At 44.6% G+C, this 20501-nt stretch overlaps 1 protein-coding gene across 2 annotated transcripts in view; it reads right to left on the bottom strand.

Annotated features, from left to right (window-relative positions):
* LOC126299364 (amidophosphoribosyltransferase-like) overlaps positions 1–20501 on the bottom strand; it is a 231117-nt gene that overhangs the window by 141870 nt on the left and 68746 nt on the right. The window contains exon 1 of one of the 2 annotated variants that reach the window (XM_049991225.1): positions 20058–20133. The exons of the other annotated variant lie outside the window; for it this stretch is intronic. The gene's annotated coding sequence lies outside the window, so the exon portion shown is untranslated. Of the gene's footprint in view, positions 1–20057; positions 20134–20501 lie in introns of those variants that run through there. 2 annotated transcript variants of the gene reach the window in all.

Below are 20501 nucleotides of genomic sequence, written 5' to 3' on the forward strand. Positions count from 1 at the left end.
TTTAGCCCGCAGCGTGTGTAGGGCGTAGTGCAGGCCATGGTATCAGGGCGTTTTTCGTACCAGTGCTTCGGCGCACCCACTCATTCAACTTACCATGAATATGAACCAGGATCTTTATTTCAACACTAGCTGAATAACCGGCGCTGCGCGGGTATATATTTATTACAATCTTCTGTTAGTGAATCTCCTCCTTGCTCCTCTGTCCATCTGCTCCTCCCCCTCTAAGTACATCTCCTCTTCCCCTGCTCATATCCTCACCTCCTCGCCTATCTCGCTGTCCATCTCCATCCCCTCCCATCTAATCCTCATTCTCTGTCCACCTCATATTCACCGTATGCGCCTTTACCACCTCCTCCCACACCCCTCTGGCCTTCTCGGCCTCTCCACCTTCTCTCTCCATCAAGTTATGACCTCCATCCCAATAGCTGGCTGGTGGTTCTTACCCCCACACAACTTTTTCCATACAGGAGGTAATATGTGTACAAAGTTTGGTAGAAGTCGATACAGGGTTTAGAAGGAGGTTTTTACCCAAGCTCTGCCAGAGTACACACACATCACATGTATTTCACACATATATTTCACCCTTATCTTTAGCGAATTTCACTCTGTAGTTTCGTTTTAGCACAGCTTCTCTTGTACAACGAGTCGTATAATGATGTAATTTCACAGGCACGTTCAGTGGTGTATGTGAATAATGCCTGTAAAATGTGTGCAGAATACAGTTTGTGGTAATAAAGAAAAACTTACTGCCTGATGCGATAGTGCTCTGCACGAACAGCGAAAATCTAATAAGCGATAAACTTTTTTCCTTTCGTCACACTGTGGGGGTTTTCATCCAGAAAGGTTTGAAATCTCGTGCAAAGTTTGTTGTAAGTCACTAAGTGCTCTCAACCTCAAACACTGGACGAGTAAAGTCTGGGCAATCGTTCGTCGTGGGCTACACTGTTTTTTCACACCCACTCCCACCCCTTTGACAGATGGGTGGTCCTTATCCCCGTAGTCATTCTTTCCAGACAGTAAATTATGTAACCAAGTCTGTCTGAAATAGGTCGCGTAACATACATAATTAGTTATATTACGTATACATTCTCCAGACCAACTGTTGTGGCTTCTTCTACTTCAGCAGACACTACCGTCCTCGAAGATAATAACAGCCGTGTCCCTGGTTTGGGCAGATTTCAGACACTCAGTCATACCGGTACTGGCCCACTTAATCATCTGATCTTATCCCCATAGAAAATGTCAGAGACTGTCCTGAACAGCGGGAGAAATGCAGCGATCAACATCCCCGCAATTTAGAGTTCTGTGGTATCTAATAATCAACAAGCGGCCTCAGTTGGTTATCGCATACCTGAAGAAAATTGTGGTCGTGGTCTCGGTCTCGGTCTCTCTCTCTCTCTCTCTCTCTCTCTCTCTCTCTCTCTCTCTCTCTCTCTCTCTCTCTCTCTCTCTCGTGAGGCCATTATAGGAACTTCCGCCGGTGCTGAACGGTATTAGCGTTACGTGTCTTGGGGAGACTTTTTTGTCTGATGAGCTTACTTTTCTTGTACGTGGATGTGGAGTTCTAATCAGTTTTTCCGTGTTCTGTGTGCAAGTTGGCTTGCAGAGTACAGTTAGCTGCAGCTGAACACTACCCATTTAGTATACAATGAAACGACTAAATGACACATTAGAGTATCAGGACATTTCCAATATAATTCATAGTGAATAAGACTGACTGTATTAATTCGTGTGAGCGTTTTTCTTCCGTTTATGGATGTTACTAAGTGGAAAAAGCTGAAAAAATTGCCAAGTGCGAGTAGGACTAGCGCACTGAGGGTTCCGTAAAATAATTCAGCCATCCTGGGAATAAAGAATATAAACGATTTTTGCTGTTACCAATATCGATAGTGGCGAGATATTGGCCCCGTGAATTCCAAGACCGAATCAAAATCTCTACAGTAGTTCCTCAGACTAGCCTGGACACACAAAAACAAGCGAGCAGGGGACTTCAGTTTATGTATGCAGAGAGAGAGAGAGAGAGAGAGAGAGAGAGAGAGAGAGAGAGAGGGATATGTAAAAAGGCAGAATACGCCGCTGCGGTCCGCAACGCACATGTAAGACAACAATTGTCTGGCGCAGTTGTTAAATCGGTTACTGCTGCTAAAATGGCAGGTTATCAAGATTTAAGTGAGCTTGAACGTGGTGTTATAGCCGGCGCACGAGCGATGGGACACACCATCTCCGAGGCAGCGATGAAGTGGGTATTTTCCTGTACGACCATTTCACAAGTGTATTGTGAATATCAGGAATCCGGTAAAACATAAAATCTCTGACATCGCTGAGACCGGAAAATGTCCTACAAAAACGGGACCAACGACGACTGAAGACAATCGTTCAATGTGAGAGAAATGCAACCCCACCGAAGACTGCTGCATATTTCAATGCTAGGCCATCAGCAAGTGTCAGCGTGCAAACTATTCAACGATACATAATTGATATGGGCTTTTGGAGCCGAAGGCCCACTCGTGTACCCTTGATGACTGCACGGCACAAAGCTTTACGACTCCCCTGAGCCATTCGTCAACACCGACATTGGGCTGTTTATGACTGGAAACGTGTTGCTCGCCGAAAGAGTCTCGTTTCAAATTGTATCGAGCGGATGGAAGTGTACAACTTCATGAATCCATGAACCCTGCATGTCAGCAGGGGACTATTCAAGCTAGCGGAGGCTCTGTAATGGTGTGGGGCGTGTGTAGTTGGAGTGATATGGGATACCTGATACGTCTAGATACGACTCTGACAGGTGACACGTACCTAAGCATCGTGTCTGATCACCTGCCTCCATTCATGTCCATTGTGCATTCCGTCGGACTTGGGTAATTCCAACAGGACAATGCGACACGGCTAAAATTGCTACAGAGTGGCTCTAGGAACACTCTTCTGAGTTTAAACAGTTCCGCTGGCCACCAAAGTCCACAGACATGAACATTATTGAGCATATACGGGATGCCTTGCAATGTGCTCTTCGTACTCTTACGGCACTGCAGAATTCATGGTGTCAGCTCCCTCCAGCGGTACTTCAGGCATTAATCGAGCCCATGCCACGTCGTCTTGCGGCACTTCTGGGTGCTCGCAGGGGCCCTACACGAATTAGCAGGTGTACCAGTTTCTTTGGCTCTTCAGTGTATGTTCTAATGGCGAAAGATATATTACAATTTAACAAGTTTCAGATTTTTTACTTTTTACCTTCGAAACACGGCGAAACTGACGGCTTCGTCTACTTTGACATTATCAATATAATGTATTCCTTTATTTTTATTATTATTATCCGATAGTGACTGTGAGAATTACGTTTGGCTGGACTGGCGATTTCAGTGACAGACAACAGATCAAAGCGGGCACTATTAACTCAACGCTGGTTGTAAAAGATGACGCGCCGCCATGTAGGACAGTATTCGCCAAAGGTGGTTGTGTGCACTGGACGGGATGAAGTGACGACCGTCGCCGCCTTCCGGGTGGCTGCAAAGGAGGCATGGTGCCAGCCCGCTCGAATGTCTTCGTGGTCTATGGTGCCGTATTACAGACATGGAGCTCTGCTCGGGCCGCAGGTTAGAATTCTGTCTTGGTAGGAGACAAAAACGCTAACACTATCTGTAAATTATAGTAGTAAAGCAAAAGATGCAGTGTAAGCATTGCGAAAGAGTCAATCGAAGCCCCAAAATATGATAAATTAAGGACGAATACGATAATACAGCACTATATGCGTTTGTATTCTTACACTAATGACATCTCTGCAATGACTTCTTTACTTCATGAAGTCGAATCGGGAAGTCCACAAAAATAGACAGCCTCGTGACTTGTGATCACGCAACTATGAAGTAGCCATTTGTCTCACGAATATACAGACCTCTTTCAGTTTATTTACATTTAGCGATGACTAAGCTGCTAACTACAGAAACGAGAAAACTTTTATAGAAGCTATCGGACAAATAGGATGCCCTGCACCTGACGCTGTATAACATTCAGCATTCATTGAACAGCTGTGTTACATTTTAATATCTCCTCGAGATCTAAGTCATTAGAGACAAGAGAAATGGTTGCATTGGGCAAGAATGATGAAAGGAATTTGGAGTAGCCTGCTTAAGGTGCCATGAGAGCATAATCCTGAATTTCAGATTTTCGATGTCGCAGAGAGAGTGTATCCAGTCACTAAACCGTCGCACTGGACGACCACAAGTGTTTGACCGAAGGACGTCACGCAGAGCTATGCGAATAGGGCTGTGAAAGTAACGTCTAAATTTTCTACCTTATCTATTTGGTATTATCGAGACATACACCTGTTACACAGTGGTCGATACTAGTTACTTTCGATATCCAATTCCATTGCGTATAATTGTTTTTGAACTGGTTTGTGCCTCTCCTCGTGAATGAGGCACAAATCATATTTTGCTTCATTTCCTTGCTCTTCTCTGAAAAAGTACCATTGTGTTTTCCGCTACAAGATGATTGCACTAACGTGATAAAGTTTACCAAATTATGGTTAATATGAACTAGTATCAGCAGTATAACGAGCCGCTGTAACATAGAACTGCTCAGCTCATACCGCTATTTAATTTTGTAATCCAACTGAAAGACTTAGTACGACATGCAGGTAGGTCGGAGACACGCGGCTTCCGCACAAGTCACTCACACCATGCTACTGCTCGCATGCGGCGTTAGAATTCGTACGACTGACGAAACGTATTTTAGAGTAAGGAACTGGAGGCATTCCAATACTACCGACTTGTCCCGAGCTGGACGGAATGCATGCGGGAAAGAAAACATGGCGAGTGACAGAATGTACACTCCTGGAAATGGAAAAAAGAACACATTGACACCGGTGTGTCAGACCCACCATACTTGCTCCGGACACTGCGAGAGGGCTGTACAAGCAATGATCACACGCACGGCACAGCGGATACACCAGGAACCGCGGTGTTGGCCGTCGGATGGCGCTAGCTGCGCAGCATTTGTGCACCGCCGCCGTCAGTGTCAGCCAGTTTGCCGTGGCATACGGAGCTCCATCGCAGTCTTTAACACTGGTAGCATGCCGCGACAGCGTGGACGTGAACCGTATGTGCAGTTGACGGACTTTGAGCGAGGGCGTATAGTGGGCATGCGGGAGGCCGGGTGGACGTACCGCCGAATTGCTCAACACGTGGGGCGTGAGGTCTCCACAGTACATCGATGTTGTCGCCAGTGGTCGGCGGAAGGTGCACGTGCCCGTCGACCTGGGACCGGACCGCAGCGACGCACGGATGCACGCCAAGACCGTAGGATCCTACGCAGTACCGTAGGGGACCGCACCGCCACTTCCCAGCAAATTAGGGACACTGTTGCTCCTGGGGTATCGGCGAGGACCATTAGCAACCGTCTCCATGAAGCTGGGCTATGGTCCCGCACACCGTTAGGCCGTCTTCCGCTCACGCCCCAACATCGTGCAGCCCGCCCCCAGTGGTGTCGCGACAGGCAAATAGAGACGTGTCGTCTTCAGCGATGAGAGTCGCTTCTGCCTTGGTGCCAATGATGCTCGTATGCGTGTTTGGCGCCGTGCAGGTGAGCGCCACAGTCAGGACTGCATACGACCGAGGCACACAGGGCCAACACCCGGCATCATGGTGTGGGAGCGATCTCCTACACTGGCCGTTCACCTCTGGTGATCGTCGAGGGGACACTGAATAGTGCACGGTACATCCAAACCGTCATCGAACCCATCGTTCTACCATTCCTAGACCGGCAAGGGAACTTGCTGTTCCAACAGGACAATGCACGTTCGCATGTATCCCGTGCCACCCAACGTGCTCTAGAAGGTGTAAGTCAACTACCCTGGCCAGCAAGATCTCCGGATCTGTCTCCCATTGAGCATGTTTGGGACTGGATGAAGCGTCGTCTCACGCGGTCTGCACGTCCAGCACGAACGCTGGTCCAACTGAGGCGCCAGGGGGAAATGGCATGGCAAGCCGTTCTACAGTACTACATCCAGCATCTCTACGATCGTCTCCATGGGAGAATAGCAGCCTGCATTGCTGCGAAAGGTGGATATACACTGTACTAGTGCCGACATTGTGCATGCTCTGTTGCCTGTGTCTATGTGCCTGTGGTTCTGTCAGTGTGATCATGTGATGTATCTGACCCCATGAATGTGTCAATAAAGTTTCCCCTTCCTGGGACAATGAATTCATGGTGTTCTTATTTCAATTTCCAGGAGTGTAGTTGGTACCTCGGATCACTACCGACCTGCTGAGAGTAAGACTTTAGGGCTGTACGATAACTACCGAGTCGGGACGTACGTACGGGAAAGAAGAAGAGTGAGTACGTTTCAGTTACTCCGAGTCCGCTGACAAGAGGACTGTACGATTTTCCCCTCGCTGATTTGATTCATACTGACAGGGTGGGTAGGGCACGACTATGACTCCAGCTCATGTAAACAGTATGACGCAACTCTCAACCGTTTTCCAGAAGTTCGAGTTTGAAAATTCTAGGCGTGCTTTGTATGGTCGCAAATACTCGAGCGGTCTGCAGCTGAGCTAGTAAGCACGTAGTTTCGTACGTGCTAGGTCTCTGAATCGAATCTCGCTGGTGGTACATTTTTTTAATTAAAATGTAGCTCTAACAGCAGATTTATTATTACAGCAAAAGTCATCAATTTTTAATGATATCTATAATATTTATCCTGAAAAGGAGGAAAGTAGTTTATCTCAAGGATACCGGAAATCAGTGGCGGCTACGTGGTCTATCTGAAATTCTCCTAGAGCATTGTTGGGGGATTTCCAAGCTATTAGTTTTCTGTGTGGTTTCTGGAATTGCGTCGGAATGACTTTCAGCTCAATATTCATCCAGAAATGTATCAAGTTCTCTCCATTTTTGTTTGTTCTCTTGTGGACCGTGTGTTTTCCTGTCGCGTCTCGGAATTTTCTTTCCTTGCCTAACTGGGCATTGAAATCCCCTAGTAACACTTTTACGTGATTCTTGGAGATTTTGCTGGTAGCTTCTTCCATATCTTCCCAGAATTCCTCTACCATCTCTTGGTTGTTCTTGTTATAATTATTTGTGGGGGCATGTGCACTAATTAGAGTGTAGGCTTTGTTTCCAGATCGTATCGTGAATGTTGAAATTTTTTCTGATTTTGAGGTGAAATCTATTTCAGAGTCCATAAAGATTTATGTACTACAAATCCTGTTCCAAAAAAAATTGAGATTAGTTCCTGGAATAGTTCTGGCTGGTTTCCCCTTATATATTCTGTAGTTTTCCTAATCAATGCCGTTCTCATATGTGAATCGTGTTTCATGTATTGCCATAATTTTGATGTTGAATTTATCCATGGTGTTTGTTGTTTCAATTTACCTGGCTTCAGTAGTGTGTGTGTGTGTGTGTGTGTGTGTGTGTGTGTGTGTGTGTGTGTGTGTGTGTGTGTTTTAGTGTTCCCACGTAAAATATCCTCTTTGTCTTTAAGGTTTTTGAGAAGCCCCGATTCTTCTCTTCATGACATACCTGATCCCTGGAATACGATGATCAGGTCTCTTATCCAGTCTTTCTGACTGGAGCCCAGGGTAGTGGATTCTTTCCCACTGTTCTGTCATGATTGTTGGTTTGTGTTGTGGTTTTGGTGGTGAAATAACGAAGGATCTCACATAATTCCGACTGGAGTTTTGAGTTCCAGAAGCTTCAATCACAGCCGAGCTCACAGAGCCAACAGACGCTGACCAGAGTACCGGTGGCTACCACCCGGACGTGTCTGGATTTTGGGGCACGCGCTACCTGTACGAGAAGTTCAAATGGTTCAAATGGCTCTGAGCACTATGGGACTTCACATCTGAGGTCATCACCGAGCGAGGTGGCGCAGTGGTTAGACACTGGACTCGCATTCCGGAGGACGACGGTTCAATCCCGCGTCCGGCCATCCTGATTTAGGTTTTCCGTGATTTCCCTAAATCACTCCAGGCAAATGCCGGGATGGTTCCTCTGAAAGGCCACGGCCGACTTTCTTCCCCATCCTTCCCTACTCCGATGAGACCGATGACCACGCTGTCTGGTCTTCTTCCCAAAACCAACCAACCATCTGAGGTCATCAGTCTCCTGGACTTGGAACTACTTAAACCGAACTAACCTAAGGACATCACACACATCCATGCCAGAGGCAGGATTCGAACCTGCGACCGTAGCAGCAGCGCGGGTCCGGACTGAAGCGCCTAGAACCGCTTGGTCACAGCGGCCGGCTTGTACGAGAAGTTACCGGGTGATATTCTCAGTACACATTTGGGCTGGAATTCTTGGAGATCACCTTATTGGAACACACATAGCCTATTACCAGATCGTTTGAATAATGCATAGTATTTGGACTTTGTGCACAATGCCTTGCCCGAACTTCTGGAGGACGTTCCCTTGCAACCGTGCACTAGTTTGTGGTTTCAGAACTATGGTGCTCCAGCGCACTTTGTCAGGCCAGGGAATATCTCACAGACAACTTCAGACAGAGAATAATTAGGATATGCCGAGTCCTTTGGTTTGTGCGCTCCCCTGACCTCACCCCTCTTCACTTTGTCCTCCAGGATTATGTAAAGTCCTTTGTGTACTCAACACCAGTAGGAACAGTGCCTCAGCTTATTGAGCGCATCTTCACAGTGTTTGACACAACCACAAGAGAGCGCAGATTCTTACAGAGAATGACACAAAACATGGTTCGTCATTTCACATTACGTAACAAAATCCATGTTCGTAACATTGATCAATTACTCTACAGTAGTGAAACCACAGATTCTGTTTAAAATATTTGACTGTGCTCTACTGTCAGTGCACGTTTTCAGACTACAGTATCTGGTGTTTCATTTAGCGTCCTAAATGCGTAGGAAGCGCATAGTGCTGTACAAACTTTATTTCACATTTCCCCCTACTATCCCTACTATCAAAATGTTGAAAATGCCATCATCTACAATCCCGGAAATTTTTAAAACGTCGTTCTGTTACACCTCGTATAAGCAGGTCTAAAATGTTCAAACAATTTCCTCGAAAACGGTTAGGAGTTGCGTCTTCCTGTTTTCGTATGTTGAAGTCTTATTCCTGCACTACACACCCTGTCAATATGAATCAAATCGGCGAGAGGAAGATCGTACGGTACCCTTGTGATGGTAAAGAACCGGAGGAATACGAACACTAACGACTTGCCCTAAGTCGGGCATGAATTACATGAGGGGAAGAAACCATGCGAGTTACGGAACGGTACTTCAAGTCTCATGCCATTGCGTTACTCAGTAACGAATACGTACGCATCCTACAGAGCTACTTACGACAATCTACTGAGAGTCAGATCATCGCCGATATGAATGTCAGGAAGCCATTTCTATAACGACTGTGCGGAGAAAAATGCACTGCATGGGCTACAGCTAGCGATAACCCACATGACAAGCAGGGCCTTCCCATAACTTTTGACCATTATAGAGGTCATCCACAGAGGACAGAACACTGTTCTGTCAGCTCCAACTCCCAATGGTGAACACTGAGCACTAGAAGCAAAGTCTATGTCAATCGAATGAGCTAGGAGGCGCAATTCCAAGACTCTGGACTCTCATGCCGGAGGAAAGGGGTTCAAATCACCATCCGACCACCTCGAGTTACGTTTCCCGTACTTTCCCTCAATCGAGTAAGGCGGAAGCCTCGATGGCTCGTTTGATATGAACACGGACGATTTTCTTTCACAGCTTCATCTGATCAGAGTTTGAGCTTAGTCTCCTGACCTCGACATCAACAGCTCACTGAACTCTAACCAACAGAGATACCAAACAAGCAGAAGAGGCATCAGGGCCTAAAATAGGTAGTAAAGGGTGTTCAGATGGTGATGTAAACTTATCGAAACACGTTTCCCTTTTCTTGCAGGTATGATCGGCGTTAAATTGACGAAGAAACATGTTACTACAGTGGTGATTACTAATTACCAACCAGTACATTAGATGCGCCGTTTATGTCGAGACTCAGAATACCTTGTCAGGAAAGGACGGTGACGATGCGCCAAGCAAATCCACTACCAAGCAGAAAAGGTGTGTAACCATTGAGTCTCATGAAGTCTGTGTGACCTCTACACCGTCTGTTTCACTTTTGGCAGTACCCACACGGCTTTGTACAAGTTATTAAAGAAGCATCAGTACAGAATGGTATTTAAAAATTTGTTAGCTGAAGACAATGGAAAACGTGTAGTTTTCTGCCAACAGTTGACGTCATCTGCAACGTCAGATGGTGAAGTCCTCCTTGATTGATTCAGGTCTGACGAGTCATGGTTCCACCTTGATGGGTGTATAAACGCACAGAATTCGCATATTTGGACTACGGTAGTCCCTCGTCAGCTGCACGAGCCCCCTTTACCCAGAATACGTTAGCAGGTCTGCAGTGTCACACTGGTGAGTTCACCACATTATTTAATGGCCCAGGAAACAGTAATTGCAACATACCGATGGTGCAACTGTTTACAACCACTATACCTGAAGACCAGCTACAGTACACATGGTTGCAGCAGGAAAATGGTACGGCTCAGAAGGCTAACATCATGACCTTCGTGACCTTTCTGGATAATTGTTTTCATGAACAAATGATTTCAAAGCGGGGTGTGCGCCATTCATTCTTTTGCTAATGTATCTCCCCCCCCCCCCCCCAAATAAAAAAATAAAAAACCTTAATATACCCCAGTTAGCCAACAGAGGAAAACAGACTTACAGTTTAACGTGGAATTCGAACTAAGTGTTGTTTCTGGCCAGTCCTCACATCGTTCAGGGATGAAGGCTACGTTAAAATGATGATTGAAAGTGGACCGACCGTAATTCGATCGCGCGCCTTCTCAATTTCCTAGCAAGCACTTTACCAATTAACCATCACGCCTCGCACTTGTGTGTGTGTGTGTGTGTGTGTGTGTGTGTGTGTGTGTGTGTGTGTGTGTGTGTAATTAGTTCATCTATAGGTTTTGCATAATAAGTTTGCGAGTATCTAAATATGTGACAAATGAACGCATCTCTTGACTGCATCGACTGAGAACCTTGAATTTTACACATCGCCAAGGGCTCGCGTAGACTTTAGTATGCGATATAAATTTCAACTTGATACTTCGACCCGTTCCTGGGAAAAATGGGTCTTAACAGCCAGACAGACTGCCAACGAAGCGATGCTATAAAGGTTCTGTTTTTACTAACTGAGCTACGGAACCCTAAAAAAGACGCCATTCCCGAACTGTGCAAGTAAAGTCAAGGATGTGTTACTAAAATTCATCAACAAACGTTAAAACATGTCTTTAAGATCACACTAAGTCGTCTACAATTATGTGACTAGCATAAAGGAGGCCAAAGTCACCAACCCTCTTAGTTTCCTCATTTACCCATGAGGTTGCTTACAGTTTTAACACACTCTATTACAGGATTTTCCACAAGCATAATGAATAGTTCATCATGAACTACCATCTTCCCTAGACCATGAGAATTAAAGATTTACCTTGTAAAGGCAAAGTACAGGTCGAGTTAGTGAATTCACAATTTTGATCATAGAGGTCTTAATTTACAGTTGTACCCTATCACTCTATTATAGAGTCCTGTGTTCCATCCTCCTAGGCTGAGATGTTTCCTAAGATAATGACTCTTACTTCCTGATATAATTGGTGGAGCTACGTGGAACCCGTTGCGTGTCACTGTGTGAGCAGAGAGCTGTGTAGAAAGTATGCAGGCTGCTTGGAATGTCACTATCCAGTATCCCGTATGGAATAACTCCCACATTCGAACAGAGAAATTGCGAGTTTCCCGGAATCCGGGAAATGCAGAGTGTTACAGACCTTTGGGGTCACATTTACAGCGGACGGACAGCATTCTAAACTGGGCATCTTTGCAGAAAAACCAGTGGCAGAAAAGTAATATTTCAGGCGGTCCGACGTCTTGAATTAACACTGCCCAACAGACACGTGTTTCTACACTGTTCCATAACAAACAACTACCTGTTACATAGACGCTAGTGGCGCTACTTTAAGAAGCAACACACTAATTACTAAGTTGGAGTTACCATTATTTAACGGTCATCACTAGTTATCCGAGATAGAGCCTAACTCGTTACAGCGACTTGCAGACATGGATTTAATGCATCGTACAGTAGGATGTAGTAGCCGAAAATTCGAACGAATGTACAGAGAGGGCTATCAGGGCAGGTATCATCTTAATGGTAAGAAATACAGGGTGGTCCATAGGTGTGGAACCACTGTTCTAAAACAAAAACTGGTGGATAAACCGAAATTTAAAGTCAAGTGGGGCTATGTTAGCAGCATGGCGGACATTTTGGAAGCCGTTATCTCGGATACAAATCGTACTTTTCTAATGTAAATAGTGGAGGGGTGAGGGGGGCGGCGGGCCGGAGACATACTACAGGTATAGAGAATTACACGAGAAAAACAGTATTGTCTTCCATTTGAGAGTACATTCATCCATTCTCGAGCTGAGTCGCATTTTGTACGTAACATCGTTTCGCCTATGATGTACTTTTTACAGATGAAGTTAATTTTTGTGTGAACGGAGAGGTAAACTAACAGAATCGTAGATACTGGTCAGATGCCAACTCTCACTAGAAAGAACCATCTATGATATTTGGTGGATCGAAAGCGATGGTTTGGTGTGGAACGTGGGTTTTCTCGTATTATTGGGCCCTTCTTCATACGAAGGACACTAAGAGTACCCCGTTATCTGCAGTTATTAGACGAAGCTGTGAGGTCGTCGCTGCTGTCTGAATGCGGGACATTTCCAACTCTGTTTTAACATTATGGCGCCGCACCTCATGGTCTAGTTGTCCGGGTATACATAGATCTCCAGCTTCCCCGGAGATGGATACGTCGTGTATGTATGGTGGAATGGCAGCCATGTTCCCCGGATGTAGGTCAGGTAGATTATCTGTGTGTGGGGACATGTGAAGACAACTGGGCATGCGGTAAGAAACAGCAACCTTCCACAATTCAGGAAACGGACTGTTGATAGCTGTGCTCCTATTCCAGTACATGTGTTTGTTAAAGTCCATGAGGAACGGATGAAACGGATAACAGCCACTTTACAATGTTCTGGACAACATGTCTATCACATCCAACAGCCGTTTTGTGAAATCACCAGCATTTGCCTTATTCAGTACGAAATGTGAAATTACTGGAGAATGAATAAAGCTCTTCAGAGATGAAGGGCGCCCTTGTTATTTCTCATAATTCTCTGTCAGTCTAATACGTCACATGACAAGCTTTCCATTTGGAAATCAATAGTTGTTTCGAAGAGCGTCGCCTCCAATATGGCCGCCATGTTGGTAACATACCCACATTGGATTTCCCCCTCTCACTTCCCACACTACTTGACTTTAAATTTCTGTTTGTTCACTTTTTTTCTCTTTTTTACTTCAGAAAGGTGGTTCCACATCTAAGGACCACGCTATATATTTCCTTGGATAAATGTACTAGAAACAGGATAGTTCAAGCCACAATCAGATGGTCACGTATCTCTACACAGAATAGTTTGCAAATTGGAAATGACACTATTCGATCGTGTGGGAGAAGTTCCATCAATAACCACAAGTCAACACACTTCGAAGGGAGAGTACCGGTGGAGCACCAAGTTACATCTATACGATTAATCAATTGTGAAAGCAACGGGACCAAATGATTTTTGAGCCCATAGTCCAGTTCTGTGCATGGATTATGTTGTATTGCATTCACCGAGAATGGCGTTCATCATTTTGGACAGTTTTTCTGAATTTACATTGTTGCTATAACGTGTACGCTGTTTTTATAAATAACAAACTAAATCTCCATTTCTAACCATATATCATTACCTCTTACGTCCCTCTACCATTAGTCTAATTATAACAAAGATTTAGGACACACTGAATAAGACAAAGCTGTTATCGACCCGCATATTGGTTTGAGCATGATAGTACTTTGCTAGACATGGTTCTACTGGAGGTGGTATGCCGTTGTCTTCCACCAGTCTTTGAACTGCCTTACCTAGCCAGTTACAAGGAGACAACATTTCAGTTCAAGGATCATCAATTAAACGAAGGCTGGTGCTGCAGGAGAAATTGGCTGAGGAGCAGTTTGGTTTTAGAAGGAACTCAGACGAATTTTGGGAACGAGGTCTATTGGAAAGGGAAGAAACCTACAAGGTGTGACAAATAAAAGTGGCCTGGACTTCTGCGCGTTACGTTACCAACATTTTGAAATCATTTGTGTCAGCATTAACAGATGAGGAAAAGACCTACAGTTACTTTGAACACGATGGAGCAACTGCCCATACACAGCCAGCCAATCCTTGGAGCACATTTACACAATCTTCACGCCTGAGAGAGTTGTTACAGAAGTCAGTCTGGTCGCGGCCCTAACTGGCCACCCAGGTCACCTGGTCTGTCAGCGTGTGGTTACTTTGTTTGAGGAGCCCCAAGTCTAAGGTATAAAGTAACAACCCTCATTGTCTTCAAGAACTACAGCAGAACATTTCGGATTGGATTGCAGCCATTCCAGCGGTCCAGCTTCGATCCGCCTTCAGCAACCTGCTGATCAGGGTCAAAAGTGCCAAGAGATGAATAGTGGTCACTTTCAACGTATGTTACAGTCAGGTTAGTACTGTATTCCCTTTCCTTGGCTGTATTTCTCTGTACCCTGAACCCTGTTCTCTGGGTCACTTTTATTGGCCCCACCCTGTATATGTGTGTTTTATGGGCCTCGAAGAGGCATGTGATAATGTGGATTGAGATTAGCTTGCCATTGTAATGAGGGACAAGAGAGTCGACTGGAAAGCCAGATGACTTATAAAGTCATTACATTTTTAAATCAAAAAGTGCCAGTGAAAGTGAGAGAAGAAAGAACCAGCTGGAAAAAACCAGCAAAAGGAGCAAGACAAGGGTGCTGGCTGTCTCCTTCTCTTTTCAATTTGTACTTAGAAAATGACTGCTCACTGCCCGTTACATGATAAGGGTGTAAAAACTGGAGGAAGAGAACATGGTTTTTGAGGTTTGGAGACGAAATGGGCAACAGATGAAAAAGAAGTACAGGATATAGTGGATACCACTGAAGCTAGAGGAAAGAGTTATGGAATGACAGTTAATACAAAAATGTAATGGCATTAGGAAAAAAAAGCAAGGGGTAAAGATATTGCTGAGTGGAGAAATATTAGACCACGTGCAAAGCTTTCAAAACCGCAGAAACAGGACAGAAAGACTGGAAGACCAGCACAGAAATTATAACGAGGACAGCAACGGTGAAAGAGGCATTTTTATGATAAAAGGTGAGTTTTCTGCGCAATATGAACAAATATTTGAGGGAAAGATAAACAAAATGTTCCGAATGGAGTGTCCTCCTGGAAGGTGCTAAAAGATGCAAACTGAGACTTGAGGCTTTTGAGATGCACACATGGAGTATGTAAATAATAATTTGGACGGATAAAGTGAAAAATGAGGTATTGTGAAGAGTAGGAGAGCAAAACAATTTCTGAATATGATAAAAAGGAAAAAAACTGGATTGGAAATTTGTTAAGAAAGAAGAACGAACTTACTAAAACAGTCAAAGACAGATGTGGACGGCAACAGGACGTGAGGAAGGAAGAGATTTCTGATTCTGGATGAAGTGCTGGACGGCAGTACATCCAGTAGCATTAAGAAGGACGCACTCGATCGCAGGAAATGAAAATGCACATGATCTGCAAAAACACAGCAGAAACTACTGATGATGATGAAGATGACGACGATAACGACAGTTCAACGAGGACTCCTAGTCACCGTCTATCTCGGCATTTTTCACATTAACCAGCATTTCACAGGTGAAGCCGGCCGCGGTGGTCTCGCGGTTCTAGGCTCGCAGTCCGGAACCGTGAGACTGCTACGGTCGCAGGTTCGAATCCTGCCTGGGGCATGGATGTGTGTGATGTCCTTAGGTTAGTTTGGTTTAAGTAGTTCTAAGTTCTAGTGGACTTATGACCTCAGATGTTGAGTCCCGTAGTGCTCAGAGCCATTTCAAAGGTGAAAGATTGAAAGTCAGTCCTAGGGCTGATCAGGGATCGAACCGGAGACCTGTAGATTCGTAGTGCGACATTTACCGCTGAACCACCGAACCACACACGACTGCATTCCGGACCGGGGCCAAATGTGAACACTTAATGTCTCCAAGTATAGGTGACAACTAATTAGGAAGGCGTTGTCAGGGAGAAAATCGTCTACATGATCAACAGCAATGAATGAAGTATGGTGGAGCCTATCGTTTGCGGAAAACAGATGGGTAGAACGTTTCGCAGAAGAAAATGTTACTGTGTTACGTAATGGAAAAACGTTGCTGGCCACCGGACCTCGCAGAACCTGTCTTTCATGAATATTTACTCATACAACCAGTCGTAACGAATTCTGCAGTAAATCTGTCTGGTGTGGAGCGATCGTAAACAAGGTGTCAAACTGGGCGCATAATTTTTAAGGGCGTCGTCAAAAATTACACATGCATTTCGTCAAGCGCGGAGGCAGAATATGTACGGTACGTATAACAAAATCGTGCACATCAGTTTCCGGAAGTCTGGTGCCTAAAGCCGCAAACCACACGCTAACATATATAAATCTGAGATGTACTGAAATTCGAAATGAAAACATAACACATTTTGATCTGAGAAAGACGTTTACAACGCTTCGATTACGCTGGAAACGGGAACAGGAAGTTAGTTTGATAACTCATCTGTACCTCACGAGCCACCTTCCGGTGTGTTGTCCGGTGTGAATGTAGAATACATAATGTACCTTCTTCGCCACCGACCTTCCCCCTCCTTCACACACACACACACACACACACACACACACACACACACACACACACACAAGCTCCCGCCTTCTTCGTCCATTTTCCAATGATATGCGGGAAGAAATTTTGTCGCTTCAGCGGTGGCAAGCGAGTAATTTAGAAGCCGCGCACAGGACGGGCTGCCGCTAATCGTGTAACGATGAGCAAAAATGGTTGGGGGTAACAGATGGCCCACACGGAATGTACACTTAGGTGACAAAAAGTTATGGGATAGCGATATGCCCATATACAGATTGCCGTAGTATAGCGTACACAATGTATAAAATGGCAGGTGATTCATGTAAAGGATTCCGACGTAATTATAGTGGCACGACGGGAATGAAGAGACTTTGAACGCGGAATGGTAGTTGCAGCTAGACGCACGGACAATGCACTTCGGAAATCGTTAGAGAATTCAATATTCCGAGATCCACAGTGTCAAGAGAATGCTGAGGATAGCAAATTTGAGATATTAACTTGGGGAACGCAGTGGCCGATGGCTTTCACTTAACGACCAAGAGCAGCAGTGTTTACGTAGTGTTGTCAGTGGTAACAGACAAGCAACGCTGTGTTAAATAACCGCCGAAATCAATGTGGGGCGTACGACGAACGTATCCGTTAGAACAGTACGGCGAAAACCGGCGTTAATAAGCTATTGCAACAGACGACCGATGCGCCTGGCTTTGCTGCCTCGCCTCTCCTAGGCTCGCGATCATGTCGGTTGGATCCTAGACTACAGAAAAACCGTGACCTGGTCAGATAAGTCCCGATTTCAGTTGGTAAGAGCTGGTGGCAGGGTTGGAGTGTGGTGCAGACCCCACGAAGCCATGGATCCAAGTTATCAACAAGGCGCTGTGCAAACTGCTGGAGGCTCCATAATGGTGTGGGCTGCGTTTACCTTGAATGGACTGGGTTCTCTGGTCTACTTGAACCAATCATTGAGTGGAAATGGTTAGTTTAGCTATTTGTTCCCAAACAACGTTGGAATTTTTATGGATGACAATGCGCTTTGTCACGGGGTCTTAGTTGTTCACAATTGGTTTGAAGAACAGTGAACAATTGGGGCGAATGATTTGGCCGCCCAGATCGCCCCACATGAATCCCATCGAATATTTATGGGATATAATCAAGAGGTCAGTTCATGCAGCGAAAACACTTTCGCAATTATGGGCGTCTATAGAGGGAGCATTCCTGCCCTGACGGTCCTATGCAGTCCAAAATCCAGTCAGTCACATCCGAATGCCCTGCAAACCTCTATATTCAACGATTTTACCAGCCAGCCAAATGGAGATCCAGTATCAGGAACCTTTCAAACTGTCAGGTGCTGATAATGCTGTGTCTCACGAGTACATGGCATCTCCATGTCATTGACAGTGATGGCTTGATAACACAATACAGTACGAACAACATTAATGCACTATTGTGATCACTACCTGTCACAGAGAATTGCATCTGTCATCATCTACATACGAGTCAATGGTGTGTACTTACACGAAGTTACATCGACATCCGACCATGTCTTTCGTGTGCTTCACTTTTCTTGTCAGCCAGTGTAACATAGATTGCCTTATTGTCCCATGCAACGGTCATAAAAGCATAAATATATCAGTGTCATCGACAGACAGTCGATTAGGAAACGATAGAAGCAGCGTGTAATATTGCTGGGTACTAGGAGTGTTAATGTGGCATACAACAAACAGGGATCGAATAGAACCGGTACTGTTACAAGCCCTGCGTATGGATCCCAGTTTGTCCAACTTTAGTGTCGTGGTTATAATATGAGACTTATACTGAAGGAGGTACGGATGTTTCGAATATTACGTAAAGTGGTCTTTTGGATTTTCCGACTCAAGCTCTCCGCAGTGCACATCGTCTCTCTTGTAACGTCGCAGGCTGCACTATGTTGAGCATTTGTCTCACTCTGACTAAACAAACCCGTGACGAATCGACCAGCTCTTCTTTGAATAGATTCAGTCTTCTGCGTTAATCTAAGCTGGTAAAGGTACGAGGCTTTCTTGCAATAGTAAAAAATGCGACGAACAAGTCTTTTGTAAACTGTCAATGACATGGAGATGCCATGTACTCGTGAGACACAGCATTATCAGCACCTGACAGTTTGAAAGGTTCCTGATACTGGATCTCCATTTGTCTGGCTGGTAAAATCGTTGAATATAGAGGTTTGCAGGGTATTCGGATGTGACTGACTGGATTTTGGACTGCATAGGACCGTCAGGGCAGGAATGCTCCCTCTATAGACGCCCATAATTGCGAAAGTGTTTTCGCTGCATGAACTGACCTCTTGATTATATCCCATAAATATTCGATGGGATTCATGTGGGGCGATCTGGGCGGCCAAATCATGATCATGTTTGATCATTTGCCGAATAACTTAAATGTCGGACTACTTGTCGGCAAGCTTTAAATCATAACTTACAATCAGTCAGTTCTTCTGGGCAACTTCTTCTATTGCGAGGACGAATTTGCTTTTAAAAACTGGTATCGTGTAAAAAAAAAATTGTTTTTGAGTGTGGTTACATGAGTGTGAACGGGGAGTAATGTGTTTATTAATATTGGGATTGGTTATATGTGCGTTCTGTGTGGATTTTCACAAACCACGCATTTGTGTGCAGGAAGACGATACCTTCACGTGTAGAGAGAGGGTAGCAGATGCCTCATGCAAAGTTTGGTGGCTGATTCTAAATATAACTAAATGTAACGTAATGGCCGTAAATAGGCGAAATTATCTGATATCATTTGATTACATGATCGGCGATCACTTACTGGAATGAGACACAACTTATATAGGTTTTTTTTGTCTGAAATCATTTCAGATGGGGACGACCACATAACTCCAGCCGTGGGGAAGGCAGATGAAAACTCGGATTCATTGGAAAAATCCTAAGGAATAGCTGGAGTTATGTGGTCGTCCCCATCTGAAATGATATTTGGCGATTGAATGTATAAATAACATTCTCCGTCAAGCAATCCTTCTGGAAACCAAACTGTGTTATGCTAAGTAAATTTTTTTCTACTTAAATGTGACTACTCTTGAGTATTTTCTGAAAAATGCATGACAGCTATATCGTATTCATTTATTATTACTACCGGTTTCGATAATAAAATACCATATTGGTATGAAAAAAATGTGTGTGACATCTTATGGGACTTGACTGCTAAAGTCATCAGTCCCTAAGCTTACACACTACTTAACCTAAATTATCCTAAGGACGAACACACACACCCATGCCCGAGGAAGGACTCGAACATCCGCCGGGAGCAGCCGCAGAGTCTATGACTGCAGCGCCCTAGACCGCTCGCTGGTATGAAAGATTGAACTATACTACTCACATGTCACACAGACTGAGTCAGGGAGACATTTATTGGCATATTTATGATACGAGTAATTGTGAAAATCTAGGAAAGCGAAAATTCATAAATATGGAGCTGAGGCCCATTGAATAACAGAGTAACTGGACAAATGTGTACATATTCTTGAGTAGATTACTTTTCCGAATATTTTGGAAAAAGATGTCAGTAAGTACATTGGGCGATAATTATTTAAGTCTTATTTAACTTGTATTTCACAAAAAAGTAAATAAAATTGGTTTATTTCTTTACTATATATAGCTTTGATTCATTCCCTACCTGATACAAAAGTAGTTGCCCTATTTAATAACTGTCTAAT

Source organism: Schistocerca gregaria, chromosome X, assembly GCF_023897955.1.
Source record: "Schistocerca gregaria isolate iqSchGreg1 chromosome X, iqSchGreg1.2, whole genome shotgun sequence".
NCBI classification, from domain to species: domain Eukaryota; kingdom Metazoa; phylum Arthropoda; class Insecta; order Orthoptera; family Acrididae; genus Schistocerca; species Schistocerca gregaria.